General features: G+C 37.6%; 1 long non-coding RNA gene across 1 annotated transcript in view; it reads right to left on the bottom strand.

Moving 5' to 3' along the window:
• LOC122815415 overlaps positions 1–25,040 on the bottom strand; it is a 132,263-nt gene extending 107,223 nt beyond the window's left edge. Inside the window, exon 1 of the long non-coding RNA XR_006366953.1 lies at positions 24,496–25,040. This is a non-coding gene — a long non-coding RNA (uncharacterized LOC122815415). The remainder of the gene's footprint in view (positions 1–24,495) is intronic.
• Between the last annotated feature and the right edge of the window lie 1,109 nt (positions 25,041–26,149).

Genomic DNA, 26,149 nt, shown 5'->3' with positions numbered 1-26,149 from the left:
ATCAGAACATTCCCTATGAGAGGCTGATGGTGTCTGGCATGTCTTCCCTTCCCACACCATCAGGGTCCCTGGCGGGCTCGGTTCCATTGACCTTTGAACTGGCTGTGCCTCGGCCCCGTGAAGTCTGTGCTGGTTCCTGAGATGTGGTGACAGGCCTGATGTTTTCAGACCATTCCCTCCCTCTGTGGGCCTCCACACTGGACTGCTAGGGCTGATATTGACTGGAGATGTCAGTGCTGCATTGAGGTTCTTCCTTCTGTACCAGGCAGCTGCAGCCATTGGGGAGGGGGGCCTTTGTCCAGTCAGTCAGCCTCCAGGTGGTGGAGAGGACCCTCTCTGGCTGGGCTGCTACCTCTCCTTCAGCTGTAGGTCATACCCAGCCCCTCTCCATGTTGGGCGGTGAGACCTCATCATTCTTCCAGGTCAGCCTTCCTGTGAGTGCCTTCAGATGGGCATTACCCCCCTCAGGGTTCCTATCTCTTCAGAGTCCTCCACAGAGCTCACCATGGAGGACCCTCCTCAGAAGAAGACGTGCAAGAGGAGATGTTTGGACTCCCCGAGAGTGTCCTTCATTGAGGACATGGATTTCGAGGAAGGAGACAGATCCCCTAGACTTCTGTGTGATGAAGTGTCCTTTGAGGACTTCCTCAGGATCCTAAAGCAAAGAGGAGGTTGGTCTACCCCCACCATGTCTTCAGAGGAATCTGTTTTTTTGAAGGCCTTTGGGATGGGCCCATTTTTTTCCTGGGTTTCTCCCCCTGCCAATAAGCTCATACAACTCATTGCTGACAGGGTGTGATGGGAGCCGGACACAGTGGAACCAGTTCCCAAAAATGGCTGACAGTTTACTAAGTCCGCCCAAGGATAAAGCTTTTTGGAGCAAGGGCATCCCTGTTAATGCTATTGTGGTAGCCGCAGCTATTAAGAAGGAGATGGCTAAGCAGAGCTCCACGGTTCATCCCCTGAGCAGGGAGTCTCTGGCAATTGATCATTTTAGGAAGCATGTGTTTCCCTCAGATACATTTGGACTGAGAGCAACCAACTACATGGCACACTACCCAGCTTAAAAGGGATTTGGTATCGGAGTTCTCCACTTTCCTTTCTGAGTTGCTGCCTCTGGAGAGTCTGAAATTGGTCACTCCAAAGCTGTCCACTCTAACTTCCCTGGCTAATGCTTCGATGAGGCTGATCTCCAATGAGGTGGAGGCCACTTCTCAAGTGGCATGCATGGGCATTGCCATCGGGTGGTACACCTGTTTTGCCTTTGGGGGGTTGCAGAACCCTTTAAGGCACCTTCACTAACATTCCTTTTGATGGGTCAACCTTTTTTGGTCTTTCTGTCAGAGACCTTGACCTGCAGCAAGCAGGAAGGAACGGCTCTATCCACAGTGGGGATCAGATGCTCTACACCCCAATAACCCTTTTCCATAATTCGGAGAGGTAGTAAGAAACTTTGGTTCCACAGGTCTTAGTCTTCCTTCCAGGATGCTCCTTGGGGAATCCTTTTCTGGCTGGGGCAGGGGATTTCACGGCAGATGCCACCCCACAGGCTGAGAGGGTCTGCAGAACCAGGGCTCCCAGGAACCCCTCTTAGAAAAGCTCCCTCAGTGCCCCTGAAGTACTGCTTGGCTGTGGTGCACTGGAGGCAGTCGGGGTTGACTTGCTGTCCACCCACTGAACTGGGAAAGTGTCATCTCAGATCTGTGGGTGTTAAAGATTATTTCCAGGGGTTACATCATACCCTTTTGTCAGCCCCCTCCAGTTCAGAGTTCTCTCCCGGATGTTCCACCCTACCAGAGGGAGTTGGCCCATCTCGAGGTCCAAGACCACCTTTGAAAAAAGAGCCATCCAAGAGGTCCCAATGGGATATTGAGGGCCTGGAACTTGCTCTCCCTTCTTTTTGGTGCCCAAGAAAACTGGATTCCTGCATTCCATTTTGGACCTCAGAAAACTACATCTGTTGGTCAAAAAGTCAAAGTTCTGGATGGTCACTGTTCAGTCCATTCTGCCTCTTCTGCCCAAGGATAACTGAATGTGCTCAGTAGATCTCAAGGATGCATACTATCATATCAAAATTGACAGATGCTCCAGGAGATACCTGCACTGTCAGCTAAGGGAAAACCACTATCAGCTCAAAGCCCTGTCTTTTGGACTCACCACAGCTCCCCTGGGTGTTTACCAAATGCATGGCAGTGGTGGCAGCTCATCTTCAGCTGCAAGGTTTCCAGGTCTTCCCGTATCTGGACGATTGGCTCCCCATGGCCCCCACAAGGCATCAACTCTCTATAGTCATAGATTATACTCGTAGTCTCTTTCAGGATCTAGGCATCACTGTCAACCTGGCCAAATTCCATCTTTTCCCTGAGTCAGAACCTAGAGTTTATTGGGGTCATTCTGGACATGGCGTCAGAGACTGCAGCACTTCCCCTGCACAGAGTTGAGATTATTCAGGGCCAGGTCCATCAGTTGCTGGATCTGGATTGGTCCACTTGATTTTGCAAGCTCTAGGTTTGATGGCAGCAATGATCCAGTTAGTGCTTCTCGCCAGATGAAATATGAGGGTTTTGCAGTGGACCCTAGTGGTACAAAGGTCAGCTCCGTTTCACTCCATGTCCATGACCATCAGGTCTTCTCAGGTATACAGATGTCATCTTGCTTGGTGACTCCAAGCTCAGGATGTCATACTAGCAGACCCTTCTGTCTTTCCCACACTAGGCCACAGTGACCACGGATGCCTCCCTATTGGGGTGGGGGGCATTTTCTGGGAAGGACGGTGGAAGGCATGTGGTCTCCCTTAGAGACCAAATTGCACATAAATATCCTGGAAATGAGAAGAGTCCTAACATTGCAAGCTTTCCAGGAGTGTCTCCCTTTTGGGACTATATCAATTAAAACAGACAACATGGTGGTGGTCTGGTACATAAACAATCTGGGAAACACGGTCTTATCCCCTGTGCAGAGAGGCCATAAGTGTTTGATTAATGTGCAATGTCTTCCAGGTGCTTTCTTCTTGCAGTGCACATTCCTGGCAGTTCCAAAGTGTTAGCCATCAAACTCTGAAGATCTATCCTGAGTCCTTATGAGTGGTCCCTTAATCTGTCAGTGGCATGTTGGATTTTCGACTGTTGGGGTCTCCCTTGCTGCAATCTTTTTGCCTCCCAGTCAACCACAAATGCAGCAACTACTTTGCCCTGATCCCCCCAATGGGGGAGTTATCCAGGGATACTCAGGTTCACAACTGGCCGCAGGGACTTTTATATGCATACCCCCATTCTCCTCATCCCCAAAGTCTTACAGAAAGCCTGTCATCTGAAGACTCCTCCCATACTTATTGCCCCCTTTTGACCTCATCAGGAGTGGTTTTCCCTCTTTTGGTCTCATCTGAAATATCTGCCGTGGATACTAGATTCCATTCTGGATCTCATTGCCCACCCTTGGGGAATTCCTCCTCCCATTCTCCAGTCTCTTCTTCTAACCACATGGTTCCTCCTGTTTCAGTAATCCTTTCCCAGTCCAGGCTTCCCTTTCCAGTTAAGAGTATTATCTTGTACTCTCAAAAACCATCTACCAAGAAGGTATATTCCAGTAAATGGAAGAGATTTTCTATTTGGGCTAAACAACACAATCTAGATCCCTTTTCAGCCCTTATTCCTGACATTTTGTTATTGTTTGCCTCTCTTTTTTACCATGGGGCCAGTTTGTCTGTGATCAAACTCCAGTTGGTGGCCATCTCTAACTACTATTTGAACAAAAATCCCACCTTTTCTTCCACGCTGTGCAAGGCCTTCCTTAAAGGATCTTTCTCCTCAGGCCTCCTATCCAGGATCCCTACCCTAAATGGGATCTCAGTCTGGTGTTACAGTCTTTGATGCAGAAGCCCTTTGAGCCCTCAACCTGAGGGGTTGGGAGGGTGGCCTAATGGTAAAGGTGTTTGCCTTACAAACACAAGGTGCAGGGTTTGCATCTCAAAAGGGATAATTGGCTAGGCTTAAAATGGCTCGCAAGGGCAGTTAGCTTAGTACTAATCTATGAACCTGTGATCTTAAATTTCTGTCCTGGAAGATGGCCTTCTTGGTGGCTATTACTTTGGCCAGGTGGGTCTCTGAGTTGCAGGTTCTCAGCATTAACCCCTCTTTCATGGTATTCCACAAGGATAGGGTGTTTCTCAGGACCAATCCTTCATTCGTCGCTAAGGTAGCTTCGGAGGCTAATCTTAACCAATCTATTCAGCTTCCTGTGTTCTTCTAAAATTTTTCTACTAAAGGGAAATATATGTTGCATTGTTTGGATGTCCATAGACAGCTACATTTTTATCTTAAGTGAACTGAAAAATTTTGGAAGTCCAGTCAACTCTTCATTAACTTCTCTCAGGCCAGGAAAGGTCAAGCAGTTTCCAAGGTATCTGTTTCACATTGGATCGCCAGCTGCATTTCCTACATTTACAAAAGCAGGCGCTTGGATCTTTTCTGGACCAGTTAAAGCTCACTCTAAAAGGTTGGTAGCCACATCTTCTGCCTTCTCGGCAAAACTTTATTTAGATGAGATTTGCGCTGCTGCTATCCCCACACCTTTGTTCCACATTATAAGTTGGATTTGGTGTCTAGAAGCAGGGCTTCTTTTGGGTCCACTGTGCTCTGGTATATCCTTCCCTGAGGCCTCCCAGGGTTCATAGTAGCTAGGGACTCTGACCCATCCGTGATCAATAATGACATGGATAGCATCAGATAAATGGTTATGTACTTACTATAACTTGGAATCTGTGCTATCCAGTGTCATTACTCGTCACCCCCCCCCCTAGAGATTTGGTACATACGGAGGGATGTCTCCCTTTAGGAGTTTTTCAGTTTTATAGGCAGTTTTCACTGCCCCTTTTTCTTTCTATCCAGCAAACTCAATCTGAGGGTTGTGAGTAGCAAGGGATCTTGGGAAGGGGAGGAACTTGAGCTCTGGAGTGGTCCTTTCAGTTGCTGGCTCGGATCTGAGGTTGGATCCAAGTCCTATCTATGATGAATAATGACACTGGATAGCACAGATTCCAAGTTATGGTAAGTACATAACTCTTTATCAAACTGAAGATTTAGAATTGCCAGCCTACACAGACAATGTATTATAATTCAACAACTTTGCAACTCTAACTGTTTAGAAAGAGCATGGAGTAGCTTGGGTTATAAATCCTCTGCAGTACTAAAATTAAACTAGAAATAGGAGCAGAAATTTAGTGAGAGAAAAGATATCATGCAAAAGTGCAGTACCAGCCCAATATTAATAACTACAAACAGCATTTATCTAACCAGTGTTATTCCCCCATAATAATGCTACAGATGCACTCATTCAACTCAGCAATACAAGCTCTGTAACTGAACAGGTAAATGACTAATTAAAGGGAAGAGCTGTGTTATTCAGGATTGCATTAGGATCACTCCTAATGATGTAGCATATTCTTGTATCTGGAAATATGCATATGCAGTTTAAGCATGTCTTTTTATTTGTAAATATGTTTTGTTCATTTCTTAATTGACTGTTTTATTTACCCTGTTTGCTATAAAGAGGCATGTTATCTATTGTACCATGTTAGTATTGTTACCATTAACACTATTAGATATTACAATATGTGTGTGTGTGTGTGTGTGTGTGTGTGAAGTGGTCTACATCAGAAGACTGAATCCCAAAAGACTGAAAATTCAAAATACTGAATGCTGGAATTTGCCCCTTTTCCACTGTTGTGCGATCTTGGAGTTGGTATATATAGTTAGAAGGGGGTGTGGAGGGTGCAGCAGGGCTTGTCTCCTGCATTAAAAATGTGTTCAGTATTTTGAAGTTTCAGTCTTTTGGGGTTCAGTCTTTTGGTTTGTCTGTCTTCTGAAGTAGACCCATATGTGTGTGTGTGTGTGTATGTGTATGGGTGTATATATATATATATATATATATATATATATATATATATATATATATAAAATATACACACACATATACAGTGTATGTGTGTGTATATTGTGTATATAGATTTACTGACATTTTATCAGTTTTACTGGCATAGAAATCAAGTGATACAAATGTTCAAAACTCCATTTGACTGAAAAGTCATTTCATCGAAAACATTTGGCAAAGCATATATACCTTAAAATGCTCTTTTTTCATATTCAGTGTATGAACTTCAGAGTTAACCTTTCTACTAAATTATTTAATAACTCAGAAGTAGCATCAACTTGAAGAAAATCCAGATTGCAGCGACTACAGAATGACAGGGATTTCTTTTTCTTGTAGAAGGCAGTAAAGAGCTATTTCTTGACAAACTTTGAAAATGGCACAGTAGAACACAGTTTGCCATGCACCAAAACATATTTTCTGAATGAGGCCCCCATTTCTCAGCTTCCTTGTTTGGAAATATCCCAGAAGGAACTATTTATATTCCTTTTACAAAACTGTTTACTACATATTGGGATGACAGGCCATAAGCAGTGTAGCTTGAGGTAAAATTACACTACCTTAAATACCATCTGACTGCATCAGAGCAAGTTCTAAAATGTGTACAGAGATCACCTTACATGATTCATGAAGCCTTTGAGAGTTTTAACCGTATTTTCCTCTTCTTTCCACTTCATAACATGTAACTGTGGAGCTATTTGCAAAAATGAACCTTCAAAATTAAAATTAACACATCCCAGTCAGGGTTTTTTCCCATCATTGCTGATGTCCCACAGGTTCTATAAATGACTTACCGTCATTCACCTTGCATCTTAAATGAATCAGTGGCAAAACAGAGCAGTCTGCAGAAATAAGTGCAGACAGATGGTTTCACAGTAAGCACTGCAAATACTTAAAACATGCCTTCTGCAAAACAACCTCCTACCATGGCTATCAAATACATTTCTCTCATGAATAGGCCAGAGCTGAGAGAGTGTAGAATAGAGTTGTCTGTCACAGACATACCCGAGATGAAAGTAAGACTCACCAAATAATGTAAATACATAGTTTCTCAAGTGTGTATGCTTAAGTATGAGAGTTGAGTACCAATATGGCATTCTGTTGATCAGTTAACTTTTTCAAACTTGACAGGTGCAACACTATCACTTCTTGTCTATGAAGTCATCTAGTCATTTTTATTAAAATAGGCTGAGACCTGTGTTGTTTAATGGGGGTTTGGTGCTTTTTTCCAAAATCTAGGTAAATTTTGTATCATAAACTGATCCCTCTTTTATTCCATTGTTTATATTTAGTTACAGAAGCAAGTTGCTGACATTGCTCTTTGCAAACGGAGGCTGTGTATTCTAGATGCATTGTTGCTAAAACAAGTAAAATAAAAGAACAGTCATAAATCACTCCTCAGGAGTATGTATGACTCTATCTGTTGTGAGAGATCTGTGTAGCTTAGATTGTGTAGCCTTTCTCTTTTCTTTGTGACAAACCTTTGAACATTAAGCATCCTGGTTAATAGATCTGTGTACCTAATCTGTGGAAAAAGACTAATATTCTCCCTCTACACAAAGGGAGGCAAAAATCATGATATATCCAACTTCTGCCCTATTGCCCACCTCTCCCCAATCTCCAAGATACTAGAAAAATATATCCACTCCCAGATCATGCCCCATCTTTCCCATAACCACCTCCTATCTCCATCTCAATATGACTTTTGACCAGGTCATAGCACTCCCACTGCCCTTGTATCATTCCTCAACACAGTAAACAAGGCCAGTGGCTCAGGAAAAGCTGTTCCAACCATAATCCTAGACCTCTCATAAGCCTTCGATACTGTCTCCCACCCCCTACTACTATCACAACTCTCTCACTTCTCTCTCTCTCTCCCACCACTATAAATTGGTTTTCTAGCTATCTTTCTGACAGGCAACAAGCAGGCAAATGGCAAAATTCCTACTCATCCTACCTCAATATCCCTGCTGGAGTACCACAAGGCTCAATAATTGGCCCCTAATTATTCAACATCTTTATCAATAACTTCCGCACCTCTATCCCAAACGTTGATGTAATTTAGTATGCAGACGAAGCTACAGTTATCTGCTCAGCTGACTCAGTCTCAGATCTAGTACTCAAAATGCAATCAGCCTTCCCTACCACTGAAGACCGTATGATAACCAACCACTTGCTCTGAACCCAAACAAAACTAAAATCATGATCTTCACCCCCATCAAAATCTACCTTATCACCCAAAGGGACTTTCAGAATATATAGCCAAAATCAATCCTTAATTGAAATTGTCCCCCACACAAAATTTGATAATTACATACAACAAAATATAAAAAAAAAACATCAAAAACTGGGATTGCGGGGTGTGGCCAAGATGCTAGAGTGAGAACAGCACTTTCTTGTTGCTCTGCCTATGAAGTAATGTTTGACAGGATTTTTATAATTTTATTTAAAAAAACTTTGAAGATTTTAGATCATAAGTATTCCTTATACTACTGTGGATTATCTACTGGGAAAAAAAATCAAACTTTTATTGAATGTTCCTCGCAATGTACTGTCAGAACTTCTAAAGCTGTATACAGATTGCTGAAGCCATGCACCACTCAAAATCTTCAGTTCAAGATTCTCTCATGAAAAAAGAACTCCAAACTATAATTAGTAGTATCCAAGACCTCTCAACAAAAATGGACAACTTGGAACACATAATGGAAAACATGAAGAAAGAAAGCAGGAAACAAATTGAAGATTTGAAAGAAATAATCACAAAACATTCTGAACAAATTGCCAGCAAAGAGGAATCTGTCAACAAATTAGATGGAAGACAAATGGCGAATGATACTCAAATTAAATTTCTTTTGAAACAAAATAATTCCTTAACAGAAAAAATAGAGGACCTGGAATCTAGATCAAGAAGAAACAACATTAGAATTTATGGGGTCCCTGAAAAGACTGAAGGTAACAACATAATTCTTTTTTTGAACAACTGGCTACCTAAGGTGTTAAACCTTCCTGAGCCCCTATCATTCAGAATCGAGAGAGCTCACATGTCTCTATCTAATCCATCTTTCTCAAAAAAAAAATCATCCTCCGTGAGATCTATTATTGTCAAATTTTTATCTACTCAGGATAAAGATTTAGTTCTGAGAACTGCTTGGACAGGGAACCCCATACAATACAATGGAAGGAACATTAGATTTGACAATGATTATACATCTACCACTGCAACAAAAAGGAAGACATGCATTCCTCTAATCAAAGACCTTAGAAAAGCTAACATAAAAGCTCAGATCCTTTTTCCAGCTAGAATAAGGATTACCTTACCAGATGGGCAGAAAATCTTTAACAATCTAGAAGAAGCTGCTGAATTTGTCAGAACAATCTATTAGATAAACTAGAAGACATGGACCTCTCTTTACCAAGTTTAACAAGACAAGCTACTAATGGAAAAACAATAACAAGTGATAAAACTACTAAGAAACTTAAAGGGAAGTAAGTTAAGTCATCTTTCCCTTTATTGCTTGTAATGGACTTATTTCTTTTAAAACATAAGAAACCAGAAAATATATTACAAGGTAAAATCTTTATTACACTTTAAAAAAATAGCACATTTTATTGTTTTCCTTTGTTCTTCATCCTCATACTTGTGCTTTTCTATTTTTTCTTTTTTCCTTTCCTCTCTCTACTCATTTCTCTCTTTCAGTTTCTATCTTAGAATGTTTCTTAGAGTTAATCAAGCATCTAATACTTTTTAATGTTAAAGCTTGTTGATAGTGACCTTAGCCCTTGCAGAAAAACATAGTATGTTTTAACAGGATTTTTTTTTTATAGATAATGCACACTTAAAGAACATCTCTTTGTATGGCTTAGTAACATGCTTTCAGTAGGGAAATATAGTATTAACATTAAGTAGACAACTATTCCAAAGGGAAATCAGTCAGCCTGGATCATGTCTTCTTGATCACCAGCCTGAACATAAACCCCTACGTCACGAGATCTGGGAACCCAGGTAGATAGTAACCTCTCCTTTGACAATCATATTGCCAAAGTAGTTAGGAAATCCTTCTATGTAGCCCATCTAATTACTAAAGGGATCGCTTCTAGAAATAGAGGTTATAGTGCCCCTCTACTCATCACTCATTGGACCCATCAGAGAGTACAATGCCCCATTTGGGATGTACCTCACAAGACACTTCCAACTGCTGGAAAGACCACAAAAGTACCTCACCAAGAGGATTACTGGCCTCAAACATATGTCCTATGCAGCCCGACTGGAAAAACTCTGGCTGTACTCAGTGGCATATCGCTTACTCAGAGGTGATCTCTGCCTGACTTACAAAGCCATGTCCAACTCAGAACTGATGGACATGCTCCACCTAAAGAAATCCAAGTCACTGCGAGCCACTCGCTCTAGTGAGCTAAACCTCGCCACAACAATAAATAGAACATGCTGGAGTGAAAGATTCCTGTCACAGAGACTCCCCATGCTTTGGAACAAAATTCCTAACTACATTAGGCAGAGCTCTTCACTAACACTCTTCAAGAGAAACCTTGACAAGTGGATGGGTAACAGAAAATACACTCCTGGGATCACTTCATTGGCTCTTCTTGACAGAGGCTCAGTTAATTAATCAATGGGGTGGTGAAAGCTGACACACTCTGGCTAGGCTTATAAATGCCCTCAGGTAGATAGCCTAGTACCTACCTATGAACCTATGGTGGATGTGTGTCATATAAATGCAGCTAGGAAGATTCCTTTGTTTGTATTAACAGCAGTTGATTGCAGTCAATTAAGTGTGCTTATTACCCTTATTGTTAGTTAAAAACTATGTAATTATTTATTTAGTGTATGTTTAATGAGGTTACATTGATAGGGGTGATGTTTTATGCTGGGGAACACATTTACTGCAACACCTACTTAACAGTTTATTTTTTTCTTTTAAATGCACAAAATTCTAGCTTTTAACATGCAAGCACCTGTTAAAAAGGCATTTTCTTCAAATTGCATACTTTACTAACCTTGAGACTTGTATTGGTGCCATAAAGTTGAAAAGCTTCACTAGAACTATTCATCGAGCATTTTTACAGCTTCCCCGAGCCCTGAGGACACTGTATGAATGTGGGAACTGAAAGACTGAGACAGATGACCTTTGAACTCACGTTGCACACTGTTTAACATCTGTGATGAAGGAAAATGGTGTCTCAGTGCTGTATAGCCATTTTTAAGAAGATTTCAGCTTATTTAGACTCTAAAAACTGTAAGCTAAGCTTATAACTTAAAAAGAAGCTGTATTCTATTATTTTAATGATGCTCTTACATTTAAATAATCAGCTTCCTGTTTAATTACAGAAATACTGGCTTGCGTTAACCTCATAGCATTTAGTTTTCAGGAATGTGCTTTACATGTCATGAGAGAAATGAATCAATACATTATGCATAGTAGTTTCTTTTTAATAGTTTCTGATATGAAGTTGTTCTTATATTGCCAGTAATGTGACTTATTCACAGTTATACTATTATTGCTACATCATTATGTTTACCTGCCTATTTCTTCACAATGCATGCATAACCTGCCACTCATTATGTTAACTGCACTACTCATTTAATAAGAAAGCTTCTATAGATGTCAAATGCATTGTACAGTAATTAGAGTTTTGGAGGTTAGTTTCTGAATAGGCAGGTTTTGAGTTGTTAATACATGAGAAACTATCTCCCCATTTTTTTTCAAGGAGTATAAGAATCATAGTTACATATCTAAGGTACCTTGCATTAATAGAGGATATGGTTTAAGCAAATAATTTACACATGAATGGTACTGTATCTCCCATATTTATGTTGATATTTTAAAGATATGTATAAAAGTTTAGGTAGAAGTTTATAATTCTGTTGTAAGGGCAAGTACATTTCATTACTAACTAGTTGTATGTTCAGCTTTAATGACTGGAATGTATGAAACAAATCTTACTTAGTATACTAGATGCTGATCAAGCATGATAAACCAAACACCTCTCATATACTTTTATGCTATAATGTATTAAGTTAAAATATGTTCTTTTATACACAATATGAGATTAATCTATAGTGGAAGTTATGTTTGACTATAATTAATCATTACATCTACTGATCTATTAAATGGTATATTTAGGTACATATAATCCTTATCCAAACATCTAGATCAGTGGATTAAGATAATTTTGAGTGAGAAGGGGGAGGTGGAGAGGGATGTGAGATGGGAAATTTAATGAGATATTCTTAAAGCTCTCTAGATTCAATAAGATACAGGACTATACAAGAACATAAATCAGATACCTTAATATTGTACAGAAGAAGAGGAGGGGAGGAGGAGAGTTTTAGATATAATATCAGACACTTTATTTTACACTTTATGACAAATACAGATAGTTTTCATAAATGTAAATAATAGGTTTAGTTTCATGATAAACTATTATTATCATTATTTATGTTCTTTATTTCTTTATATTTTATTTTTATTAGGAAATGAGATATCATAATTAGTGACTTCAGTCAGATTAATCAATATAAAGTTACATTGTTTGTTAGAATTTAGTGTATTTCACTTTCATATACGCGGTATGGAGCTATGCTACATTTTTATTGCATGACATTAGTTAATTGTGACTCAAATAATATTTTATATCATTAAAAGGTTTATTTTCATATTTAATCTGTATAAGTATTTAAATGAAGGCAGAAGCACTTGATGGACATTGATGAGAGTCTTAGGGTGTGAAGATGGTGATTTGGATGACACATTCATCAAACCAGGAATCTAATTTTTCATGTTTAGGATTGTGTATAGTTATACTTGTTTCATTAGATATGTATTGTTTTAAATTTTAGCCCATAACAAACTTTAAGAATGACAATTTTGTCTTTAAAAATGCATACATATAAATGTTTATCCTTAAATATTAATGGCATTAACAATCCCATAAAATAGGAAGTCTATCCAAATATTTGAAAATGAATAAAATAGACATAGCATTTCTACAAGAAACATACTTTATTAAAAAGGACTTAGATAGAATATCTTTCAACAGTTACACAATACTTGTGGAATCTCATTTCCAGGCTAAGAGAAGAGACGCTATGATACTGTGGAACAAATCTTTACCAATGCCCAAAATAGTAGACACTTTTTCAGAGAAGAATGGTATGTTATGTTTAGCAGTGCTAGAATTGAATATAAGATGCATCACTTTAGCTAGCACACATTGGATCCCTGGTATCGGTGCAGGAACTGCTAATAAATATTTAGAATTAATATCTATTAAAGCCAAAGGTGACATAGTTTATGCTGGAGATTTTAATTGTATTCTTACTAAAAAGGATAACCCCAAAAATGAGAACTTCAAACTGTCTGCTCCAGCTAAAAACTAAAATATTTAATTAATTTTTCAAATCTCAGAGACATATATGATATAAAAGAACCAGAATAATTAAACTACACACACTACTCGTATAGATATGGAACACAGACAGCTATTGACAAAGTATTCATTTCTAATAGTCTAATTTCTAAAACTCATGAAGTTTTAATTAGTTCTTGCCCCTTGTCAGATCACAATGCTCTCTTATTCAAGGTTAACATCAGTCCTAAAGATCTGATAGCTTGGCAAAGAGTACCTGCTTACATTGTGAAACTCAATGGGTGTAAAGACTGGTTCTTAAATGAAACGAAGTCATTTCTTGCTATCAATGACAATAATGAGACTTCTAAGACTATTGTTTGGGATTCATTAAAATCGTATCTTTATGGTAAAATAAAAAACTGGTATTTAAACAAAAAGAAACAATGGGATGATGAGCTAATAGCATTACAAACAAAAATTGATGCACTAAAAAAAAATTAAATAGCAAATATATAAATACAAACTGAACTAAAAACATTAAATGCTACTCCCCAGGTTAATTTGCACCAATACCATGTTCAATGATTCTACTAAAGGTCTACTAATTCCTTTCACTGTAAAGCTTAATAATCACTGGTTATTTCTGTAACAAAATATTGAGAGTACTCATTAAACCCTACTACTAGAATGCTGTATGCTGACTTTACTAAAGGAATTGTTAATCTGTACATAGCTTATGTTTCTATGGAACCTATATTTCTGTATGATATTCTTTATGACATGCTTTGGAGCTTTTCTACCCTGGCCTCCACTGAAAATGGATATGTGTCCAGTCGGACTTTCCTGGTTAACAAATGTAAAAGAAATAAAATAAATTAAAGTATGTAGAAATCTTGAATCATAAAGTGGCTATAAATCTAGATAGGCTTAAACTACAATCATACTCTGCAAATTGAACAAATCTGCATAGATTAGCAGTTAAATCAAAAAATCAGCTAATACAAGCTATATAAAAGAACTTACTGACAACACAAGGAACAAACACAGGCAAGTGACACTTAAAGGAAATCTTATAAATGTTTAGATCTCATCATGAGGCATTAAACAATGCTAATTCAGATTCTAACAACACTCTAAAAGAAAAGTTTTTGATTGAAAATGTTAAGAAAGTAACCAATGAACAAAACAGCAAATTGATAAAACCAATCTCACTAATAGAAGTTAAGGAAAATATTAAAATCATTAAAAGCAATAAGGCCCAGGTATAGATGGTATTATTGGCAAATTTTATAAATTTCTTCCTGATGAAACTCTAAAACTTCTAGTAACAGCTTTTGAGGAATTTAGAAAGTATGGAAATCATTTCCCCTCTTGGAAATGTGCCATAATCTCTTCCGTTTTAAAGCACGACAGAGATCCCAAACTAGTAACATCATATTGCCCTATATCTTTATTGAACATTGATTATAAAATTTTCACCTCAATTCCCACTAAAAGATTAAACCAATTCATACAAAAATTAATAGCAGAAGTTCAAACAGGCTTCATATCGAAAAGGAAAGTTCAAGACAATGTCATCAAAATTCTATCTTTAATGGATCTAGCGAGCAAGAAAAAAAAAGAATAATCCATCATTAGTTCAGATCTGGACAAAGCTTTCAACTCTATTACTTGGCCTTATTTATATAATGTACTAGAATCATTAAATTTTTTGCCTGATTTTATAAAATTAATAAATATATATGAAAATTCAGTGTCTTACATCAAAATTGAGGTTTACTTGCCCACCCAAATCAAAATATTAAAAGTAACCAAACAAGGCTGCCCAATTTCACCCCTATTATTTGCCTTAGCAGTGGAACCATTAGCCAACTACATCAGAAATTACACTAATATTGTTAGCTTTGATATTAATTCTTATCACTCTTGTAAAATACAACTTTTCGCAGATGACATTCTGTTAACTAATGGGAATACAGATTATTCAATACACCATATTATAAAATCTCTAAAAAATGTTTAAGAAATCTCAGGCTTAAAATTTAATACTAACAAAACAAAAACTATATTGTTAAACAAAAAAATCAGCACCATATTAGAAAAACATGGTAATTTTAACTGAAAAAATGACACCTTCAAATATCTAGGTGTGCAGATAAAAACAAATTGGAAAGACATTATACATTTAAATTCTAATAACCTGATAACTGTTGTTAAGGAACATTTAATTAAGCAAGTGGGGAAACATGTTTTTCTCTATGGAAGTAAAATTATCCTTAATAAAAATGTGCATTTTACCAAAAATGTTATTCCTATTTCAGACTATAATAGTTGGACATCCAAAAAAATGAATATAACAACTCAACTCACTTATGTTTAAATATTTATGGCATCCTCAGAAACCAAGAAGAAGATATGATTGGCATTGTTGGGAATGGGATAAGGGAGACATTGCATTTCTGAATCTAGAACTCTATGCTGAAGCAGCTACACTTAATATAATGAGTCAGTGGTTAAGTAATAAATAAACATCAAACTGGAAAAAATTGCATGAAAATATATTGCTTTCTAACCTTGATGAGAAAATAAATAATGATTTGTTTACAGATATGTTTTTTGTTGTAAAATACATAATTTTTAAAGAAAATAAAATCGAAAGATACCGTCATTATATCAGCTACTATTAAACAACTTTAAAAAGATAATGAACAGTAACTATAAGACAAAGACATCTCTTATTCTTAATATTTCTGGTAGCATTGACAAGAAAATGTTTAGATTCATTTAATAGAGGGAAATTAATGGTGATGAAGGAAAATGGTCTAAAATATTGGCACCAATTTATTGGTAGCAAGAATAAATATGACACAAATAGTCTTATGGTTAGGTATAATTCCAATCAAAATAACTGGTTAAATATTCAGATTTTTAGAGAACGTCTACTAAATGAGCTCAAATCAAATCAAGTGCTTGATGTTTCATTATATCCAAAGGTAATCTCTCTTTTCTGTGAACTGAATATGACTAACCACAACATATGCTTTTCATCATCTAGGATTTACAAAAACTAACAGCAAACTTAAAAATACCAGAAGATTCTTTATGGAGTTATATCAAAAAAATAAATAAAGCTAAATTTTCAGAATCTGATAGAGCCTTGACACTGAAATCATTTAACAACACAACCTCATCTCCTTTCTGGAAAATTTCCACTTGGAAGATTATCCATAGGTACTACATTACCCCTCATAAATTAGCATTGATCTCGCATACTAGTACTCATAAATGTTGGAGATGTGAAGAAACTTTGTGTTGACTGGGCACATGTTTCTTGAATGCAAAACAGTTACAACCTTTTGGCAGGAATTTAAGTCCTTTTCAAAGGCTTTATGGTCTGACAAATGTGACATCTCAGATTCTTTGATATTTAACCGATACCAGTGCATATTCCAAAGACACAAGTGCATCTTCTCTGGTCTCTTCTTGCAATCACAATGAAAATTATAACATCAAACTGGAAATGTAGAAACTTCCTCTCTTTTTCTGAGTTTATTTTACTGGCCAAAACTGTATGCAAAAGAGAACTGTTTACTCTTGATTTAAGACCAACAAAAGTAACTCATAAGAAATTATCATGGATAAAACTAAAGAATCTATTAGATAAGATGTAACATATACGTTGTAATTTTTTGTATGTTATGGGCATTGTAAATAGTTGTGTTGTATATAGTTTTGTTTTATTCAAGTTGTTTAAATGCACATAATTATTTGTTTTGTTTATAAAAATTCAGTAAAAATTGTTATAGAAAAAAACTGGGATTGCTGTACAGAAACAATCAATACCTAACTCACTCATCTAGAAAAATAATAGCATCCACCTACCTCCTCCCCTCTCTCATGTATGGTTCACCTATACTTGTCAACTTCCAATCCTCCCTAAAAGCCAAACTGGAAGCCTGCCACAACAAGATATCCACATTTGCAACTAACTCAAAACACTCTTCCAACCACTGTAAGGCTCTTCAGTATCTAAATTGGCTTGATCTTCCAAACTACCTAGACAGTTTATAGCTTACCACCACTCACAAGCTTATCTTTAAACCCTCTGACTGCCTATCCCTTAGTTCCATCTTTACCTCCTACATTCCCAATAGGTCTCTTAGATCCGAGAACACAAACCTACTCCTGGTGTACAAGCCTAAGGGTTCACCCAGGCAACTTATCTTCTCTTTCTCCCTCACCAAAAAGTGGAATGCTCTCCCACTATCCCTTAGAACTGTCCACAACCATGCCACCTTTAAATCTTCTTTACACTGTTATCTCTTCTGTACCTGGAAGTGCTCCTGCTCCCAATCCTCTGCTAACCCTCCCCCCATGAAAAACTTCTTTTTATGACAATACATTCAACGACAAGGCTTACCATAAGCTAATATCTTATCTTTGAATCATAATGTGTATAAAGTCTAGATATGTTCTATACATATTACATTGTGAGTAAAACTTTGTGAATTGTATAACTCTTCTGAATAATACAATATTTTCTGTAATGTGCAATCTTTCTATTACTGTGGAGCTTTTCTCCCTGGGCCTCCACTGAAAATGGGCTCATTGTGGCCCAGTGGACTATACTGGTTAACAAACTGCAAATAAATAAATAAATGTACACAGCTCTCATTCTCTTAGCAGAAAAAAATCTTGATAAAGTCAAAAATAATGGGGGAACAAAGCCCCAAAATAGGGATACATTTTAAGTATTCTTACAAACATAGAAGGTTGCTAGATTAAAAAGTCGTGTGTTACTCTACATTTTCTGAAGGATATGAAGTATGAAACATGCATACCTGTCATTATTTAGTGAATTCATTCCTCATTGATATGCCACAAAATTAAAATATAGATTTTATGAGGAGTAGACCAAAAACATGAGGCAAAAATCTGGACAGTTGAGAGGTATGTGTGTAGAAGGTGTACATATAGAATGCTAAATTGTAGTCTGTAAGTGGCTGGACTCAGTCTCATAAAAAGTGGATCAATTATTTCTCCTGGTCTACTGATATTTTCTTTGGTATTAGATTATCTAACCCAAATGGCTCCAATACTGGGCATTTTGGTACTCCACTACAGTTTTAGTTGGGGTATGTTGATCCAGTCTGATTTGTCCTGTTTGTGGTTGGGGAGAGGGGAAGTATTGTAGCTCATCTTTTCATAGTGAAATTACTTAATATCCACAAATTTCTATAACTTATTTCTGTTCATATACACAGAATATGTTTTATTTATCCGTACTACAAGCTCAACATCTCTTGAACTATACATGGATCTTGTTTAATAATGTCATTGCCAGAAGAACTTTAATTGATGATGTAGGGTAACCATTACCTTAATGCAGTTGTATAGTTTACCAACATTATCATGTGTACATACCTTGGTTGGTACTATCACACTTCTGCTGTTTTTTCATACCAACAAATACAGTAAGCACGTAAACTGATTAAAATGAACTCCTCTCAAAATGTGAATGTTGACTCATAAGTATATTGCCTTGAATTAATCTTCTGCCAATGCAATTCGGTCCGTATTTTAAGTCGAGGTTTGTACTGGCATATAGATTTTTTTTTTTGGTATGATTACTTATCTTTACTGCCTTGTATTTCCATCAAAGGTGAAAGAGTGTTTAGTGCCCATCATCTCAGTTAGAGTATCAGTGAATGACTACAAAACGTGCACAAATCCCATTCTTCTGTCTTCACTCCACCTTGATTTATGTTTTCTTGCAAGGACCCCCCCCCCCAATCTCACTATAGCATCTCTTTGTTACTAATAGGTTCACCATACAGAAATACTATTATTTGGTGCTATGCCATATGGATCACTAGTTTTAATGTAACCTTAAAAAAAATAGATCAGTTCATAAAAATGAAATCTGCATTTTATACCATATTGTCAGAGTGAGAAAAGGTTTGTAAATGACAAAAATTAACATCTCTAGGAAAACGCATGGCAGAATACGGAGAGCTTTAATATCCCTTGTAACCTGAAGACCATCATCTGAACACAAATCATAAGAAATAATTTGTTGTAGAATTACAAGGACTCTTGAGACCTTCAATTTTAGGCTTCACACATGTGACCAGGATCTCTCACATGGATCCAGTAATTGAAGACCCATTACCTTACTGAGCACCTTGGATAAGTTCAGGAATAAGGTGGACCACTTAGTCATCTCCCTCTGTTTAGACCAACTCCATTCTAAGCAAATCACAACATGTTTTTTATAAATGCTACTCTTATAACGGTCTCTGAAAATATTATTGTGAAAGCCTCCTCAAAGGAGAGGTTGTACCAGTTGCCTTCATTGATCCATCTAAGGGTTTTGACACTATAGATCATAGATGCCTCTTTTTCTAGACTTCTTTTGAATTGTATCCATTTTTTCAAATTGATTCTACAGCTGCCTAAATAGCCATCACTGCACAGTTAAACAGTTGTTCTCCTCCTCTAGTGTATTCATGGCTAATAAAGGCATACAATATCTGTCTGTAGCACATTCCACTCATAAGCTTATGCGCTAATAGTAGTCTGAATTCTGACCTCACACTTTTGAAAAATGTAGGTGACACAGTACTACTGAATCCATGTAAGTCCTCCAAGGGGACAACTTCAAACTGCAGCATGGGCTCACAAAACGTTTCCCTCATTATCATCACTAATAAGATGGCGGCATTTCTTGTGCTCTGTAGTAGCCGCTTTGGCCTCTGATACTCTTTTGATCTTCTCATTACCTCTAAATATAGAGCTCTCAGTTTATGCATTGCCAGCATTTAAATACTTTGGTGTTTCACTTAATGTCCTTTCTCTCACACCTCCATACAGAGTCTGCTGTAAAAATGTGCAACCAGTTGTTGAATTTTGTTTTATATAAAAGCTCTGCTATTTATAGGTTAATAGGCGCTTATGCTTATGGCTAAGAAAACATCAAGATGATTGCCCTACACCATCTTACCCATCCATGTTCTCCCTAACCCTAACCATATCCCTGGCCTTGACATTTGTTGGGGATTGGTATAATGGTTAAGATCTTTACCTCACAGACACAAGGTATATGGTTTGATTCTTGCCCTCAAAAAAGGAAAATGGCCCTCAAATGTAACTAGCCTAATACTTACCTATGAGAACCTATTTTAAGGGGATGGGTTTGCTATAATGGTCAAGGTGTTTGCCTCGCAGACACAAGGTTTCAGGATTCGATTCTCAGCTTAAGAAAAAAATTGGCTAGGCTATAAATGATCCACAGGGACAGCTAGCTTAGTAATTAGCTATGAACCAAAATTAAATACATTGCATTATTAGAAACCCTTTCCCCAACAGCACCACTGAACAAGGCACACATAGTTGGGCTACCTGATCCGAATGTTCTGATAAACCTATCTTAAGAAGATGTTGGAGACAAAGTCTACTTGACTGCATGGTTATTAATCAGTAGATAAGTTTTCTTCTGGAAAAGAACAAGTGGACAGCATGTAGACATCACCACCATCTAAGCTGCTCCAGTGGCAAAGAGGGATAGAGCCTTGACTTGATCACAGATGACTTGGGTGTGATTAATGGCACCGGTGACAGAATGAGCAGTAAGAAGGGATGATCACTGCCATCCCTGGTGGAATGGTGGTTCTGTGGGGGTCTCTGTTGATGCTACGGGAAGCCATGATCTAAGGAGGGGATAGGGTGGATATATGGCTGAGCTGCTGCTGAGATGGGGTGAAATACCATCTGTCCTCATTGCGGGTCCACCCCTAACATTACCACAGGACTCTGTGTGTGTGTGAAGGGGGGATAACAGGGTAGGTCAAAAATGGAGCCCCCCTGGCAGATGCTGATGGGCAGACCCCCAAGATGCCTTTATGATCCTTGCTGGCCCCAGCCCTGTTGGAGTGTATGCAGGGGATTAGTAGGTAGCTGGTAGAACTTGTGAAAGACATGGATCACTGGATAGGGGGTCAGAGGATGTTGTATAGGGGAGAAAAAGTCCTGCCCTCAGAAAAAAATAGGACAGCCATCTTACTTATAATGTGCTTTATACATCACCCTTGCCAGTGATACTATAGTATTAATAATTCGTGCTTGAAATGATGGGCCTTCTTATTTTAGCACATTTATTCCTTATGAGTGCTTCTGTATGCTGACTGTATCTGACAACTTTGACCATATTTTTCTTCTTGAAATAGATTTCTTTTATTGTTAGGGTAGAAACCAGGATTATTCTGTGCATTTACCAGCCCTCTGTCATTGCGAGATGGATGATTTATACACTCATGCACAGCCTGTAGTGTAATGTGTGTAACCAGTATCCCTTGATAAAAACTTCTCTTCTGGCCTATGCATGCACTCAGTCTTCCTGACCAGTCCCTGAGACACTCATCCTTGTTGGTCAAACCCAGATCTCAATCAGGACCCACATCTCCAAACTGTCTGTGCTGTCCACAACAATACCAGATGTTAGCTTACTTTTTTCATTAATGACACATCCTTATGAACAATGTTTAATAAAAATCTTGGCCAAGGTCTTGAAATCAACCGATGTCACTTTCTTAGGTGATCTGATAAAATAACTGCCCTGAATGTTTGCTGTGAAAGAATGCATCTCTATCTCTCTCTAGTTGCAAAACTTTTTTTATATATACTGGCAGTATTTGCAAGACTGCGGTGGTGGTGCTGTGGTAGTGTTGTCGCCTCACAGTTAGACATTGCCCGTTCGATTCTCAGAGCGTCTTCTGTGTGGCGACATGCGTGAACGGGCATTCCTTCATTGAAGGTTGTGCGTTAGGCCCGGCAAGCCAGCACGTAAAACTCTACTGCCAATCATTAGCAGACCGGAGTTCTGCTGTGGTGACCCCTAACCGGGAAAAGCCAAAGGCACAAACAAACTGGCAGTATTTGCAAATCAGTAGTTACTTCTGCATTTTTAAAACCATGGTTTCAAGTTGTTATCCTTATTTAGCAATAAAAACAAATGTGAAACTTTTTTTTTCAAATTCATCCTAAAAGATAGATTTGTGCAATTACAAAAAAAATATTTTGTGATAAAAAATTGACAGAATTACATTGTGGTGCAAATTGTTTATGACGTTTCTTAATAAAAATTTGTTGGACATTGCAGTAAAGATAAAAGAAAATGGGCAGGTTTTCACTGTTATGAAGTAGTGAATGAAAGGCAGTTTTGAAAATATACTGACATAAATGCATTTTATATTAATATCTTGAAATATAAAGCTTGCATTTTAGAGAAATCACACCAGAAAATCTCACAGATGGTACATCATGGTGGAGTGGAAGCTGGCTGGAAAAACACCTTAAGATGAACAACTTGCAGCCCCCCCCCCAAAAAAAAAAGAAAAAAACCCCATAAGAATAATTCTATTTTCTTTAGTTCAAGTATGCATCACTTGTTGGGAGTGGTAAGTATTTCATGTGTGAAACTGAGACAGAAATAGTTTATGAAACTCAGGAGTATTGCATACTTCCCCGATACTCCTGTGTGGAGATACATATTCCGCCTCCGGTCAGTATCGTGGGGAGCAGGGTTGCATTGTATAAACAAATGGGAGGAGTGACACTAGAATACAGGATAAGGGTACAAAAGCACAAATATACTGCTGAGAAGCTGTTGGATATGATTGCTGGGGCAATAGAGAGATGTAATGTTTAATTTATAAACTAGGTGATACGTTGTCTTGCGTTATGTAAATAGAAAAAATAAACAACGAACTCCTGTCTGTAGATTGTTAGTTCAAATGCAGAGCTGATATGGATGGTACATAAGGGATATGCCAGCAAAATGCTCCGTGCATTGGATGGTGCTGAAGGGATGAGTCCCCACTGTAAAACTCTGTTATTGGATGTTGAGCAAGGGACTGACCCATTGTAACATTCAGTGCATTGACAGTGCATAAGGGATTAGCCTTGTATAAAGTTCAGTGTATTTGATGATGCACAATGGATGAAATCAGTATTAAAACTCGGTGTATTGGAAGATATTCAAGGGATGAGCTCAGAATAAAATTCAGTGCATTAGACTAGTCTTTTAATGAATGTGAACTGGTCATAACTTGTCAGTATATTCACTATGTGCTAAATGCACAGGAACGCACACAAGAAGACATACAAAATAGTAGCAGGTAAAACTACTACTACATTAGAGTTAAACCTAGTGAAAAACCTTCAGTTTCCTAATGTGTATGCTTATATGAATGTGCATGCAGGCATGTGTGTGAAACAGCTGCAGATTTAATTAATAAAGCTAAGAGTACACTTGCAGTACATTTTAAGACTTTAAAGTATTATTGAAGAATATTAAAAGATTGCTGTTTTAGTTATCTCCAAATAAACTATGATCTGATGACCAGTGATGGCAGAATATATTATGTTACTTCATTAAAAATGCATCCCAGATACACAACTTCATATGTTTTGGATTGCATTCCAGTTGTAAAAGAAACAATAAAGAACATTAAACAACACACACACTTGGGACTCACATCCATGTATGTGAATAGTATGATGCCCTTATACCAGCGCATGAAAAATATACTCATTATTTTGCTTTTTTCCCTTTGGTGACTTTGTTTTGTCCATTTGATCCATGCCACGATAGCATTATGTACACCTCACAGCTGTTACTACCAGTATTTTATCTTCCCTCATCTTGTATCTTGCACAAATAAAAATATTGCATATTTGTGTGTAATTTTCTTACAGCGTTCATTACTTCGTTACAAATCATGTTCTGTTTTGCCAGTTCAGCATATGAATGCATTCTGCTCCCTCACAGTAGCTGATCTTGTATCCTGTCTGCCTGCAAATGTTATGTATAATTACAAGATATTTTTCATGCCTTAAAATGTTTTGCTTAATAACCATATATTTGAAAGCAAACGTCATAAAATATATATAGCCCCTGACATTTTTTTTCTAGTAATATTGATGGTTTGGAGAAGTTTTAGCTCTTTTCCATTCTTTGCTTTAATTTCTGGTTTTAGCAGCCATGAGGGGTACATGCTTTTCTGTATTACTACCTTTTTATAAAAGGTCAGAGTACTCAAGCTCCCTGTTCTGTGCTAACAAAACAACATTGGGTCTATTACGTTGAAAGCAAATTCAATTCAAAGTTGTTAATTTCATTGTATCATGATAATAAATATATACCAAACTGATGTTCAGGTGTACGATAATGTTCTTTTGGTCCTTCTCCTTATAGTGAGTTATGATGATCTTTGGACTTCAGTGGTGAAAAATAATTTATCTTGTACCCAGAACGGAAAAAAAAATCCAAATACTGCAAAAAACGTCACATGGCTTATGGAATCTCTTGAGTTGTTAATCCTTAAAAATAGAAAAGAGTGTTTCCTTTGGAAGCAGGATTAATGTTCCCAGATACTTGTTCACTTTCTGTTGTCTTCACAGAGAAAATGAGATTATGTACAGGAGACAGAGAAAGAAAGAGGAAAAAGCCATAAGTCCACTTTTTTCTTCATTCAAAGCAAAGAAGCCAGTTGTACACAGTCAGCCAGGATTCAATGTCTCCCAACTAGTACAGCAATTTCACAATAAATGCATAACAGCAACAGTAAATGCTGCCAGTTTCACTGCACAAAGGCAAGAAGAGTAGGCTGCAGCTGTTTCTTCTTATCCTGTTGCGAATCACTTTAACATAGTGCTGTTTTATTTCTCTGAGCCAGAAAGACCCTCACACAGAGTCCCTTGTGTAGTGAGCAGTTCAAGTTAATAGGAGAAAGCACCTTTCTGCTTCTGTGCCTCTGACCAATAGAAATGAAGGGGAGGAGATAACATCTTCCTGGAGAATGAGAATCTAGACAGAGGAGCTCTATTGTCACCTTTAATTGTTTTCATCTTCAGTGTAGCTCAAAGACTGGAAAACAATCTGAATTTAAAACACCATGCTGAAGGGAATATTTACTTTAATTTTCTCAGCTAACTTGCTCAGTTATTTGTCTTATTGACACTGGGAAATTCACTGTGGCATGTTATTTGTATATGTTGAAAAGAAAACGTACCCAACTTCACTCAGCTGTTTTCCATAAGCACTTTAACAGATGCAGAAGTAATATAATGGATATATTGCACATACCAGCTCTGTTCTGGAACCTGAACACATCACAAAGCAATTGTATTTTCCCTCCCTCGATTTAGCAGATATGTGATTCTATTAAATTTGAAAGTTTTACAGTTTCTGGTCAGGTACCTAGCTTTCATCCTAAGGAAATCCATTGTTCTTTGTTTCAGTAGGGTTTCTCACATTGGCCCACTAGGTGTCATCTGGCTAACATAAGAAACTTACTGGAGATTGCTGCTTTCTGAATATACAATTACGGTTGTGAAAGTCAGTCACTAAACTGCAGATATCTAAGGGATACCACTTTGCATGAGCCCTGATGAGGAGCATTCCCTGTATGATGTATTTATTTGCTTTTAGGACAGTTTATGAACTGCAGTGAATACACAGTATTCTCTTCTGACATGTTTTGCCTAGAAATTTTTCTGATACAAAGAACTGAAACAGCTGGCTGTGAGACCAGGAACGTTTAACAATTTTTAGCTGACTTCATAAATTCAAATAATTGCTCAAAAATCCTTTTGCATACTGTGGACCTCAGTCAGTTCTCTGAGGCTGTTTCACGTTTCTGGCTTCATTCTGAAGAGTCATGTGTCTGTAGTAAGTTTTGTTTAGCATGCTTAATCATAATAAGGAACAGTCTGCCCTAGAATTGTAGCCAAACGTTTTACTTCTTATAACCAACAAAACAGATGAAAGTTTTGATTCTCTTAGCTTCTGTGTTCT

This window comes from Protopterus annectens, chromosome 11.part0 (assembly GCF_019279795.1).
Source record: "Protopterus annectens isolate FY-2018-M chromosome 11.part0, PAN1.0, whole genome shotgun sequence".
In the NCBI taxonomy this organism is placed as follows: Eukaryota; Metazoa; Chordata; order Ceratodontiformes; family Protopteridae; genus Protopterus; species Protopterus annectens.
The sequence above is the reverse complement of the archived record's forward strand: the minus strand, read 5'-3'. Positions and strand labels throughout refer to the sequence as shown.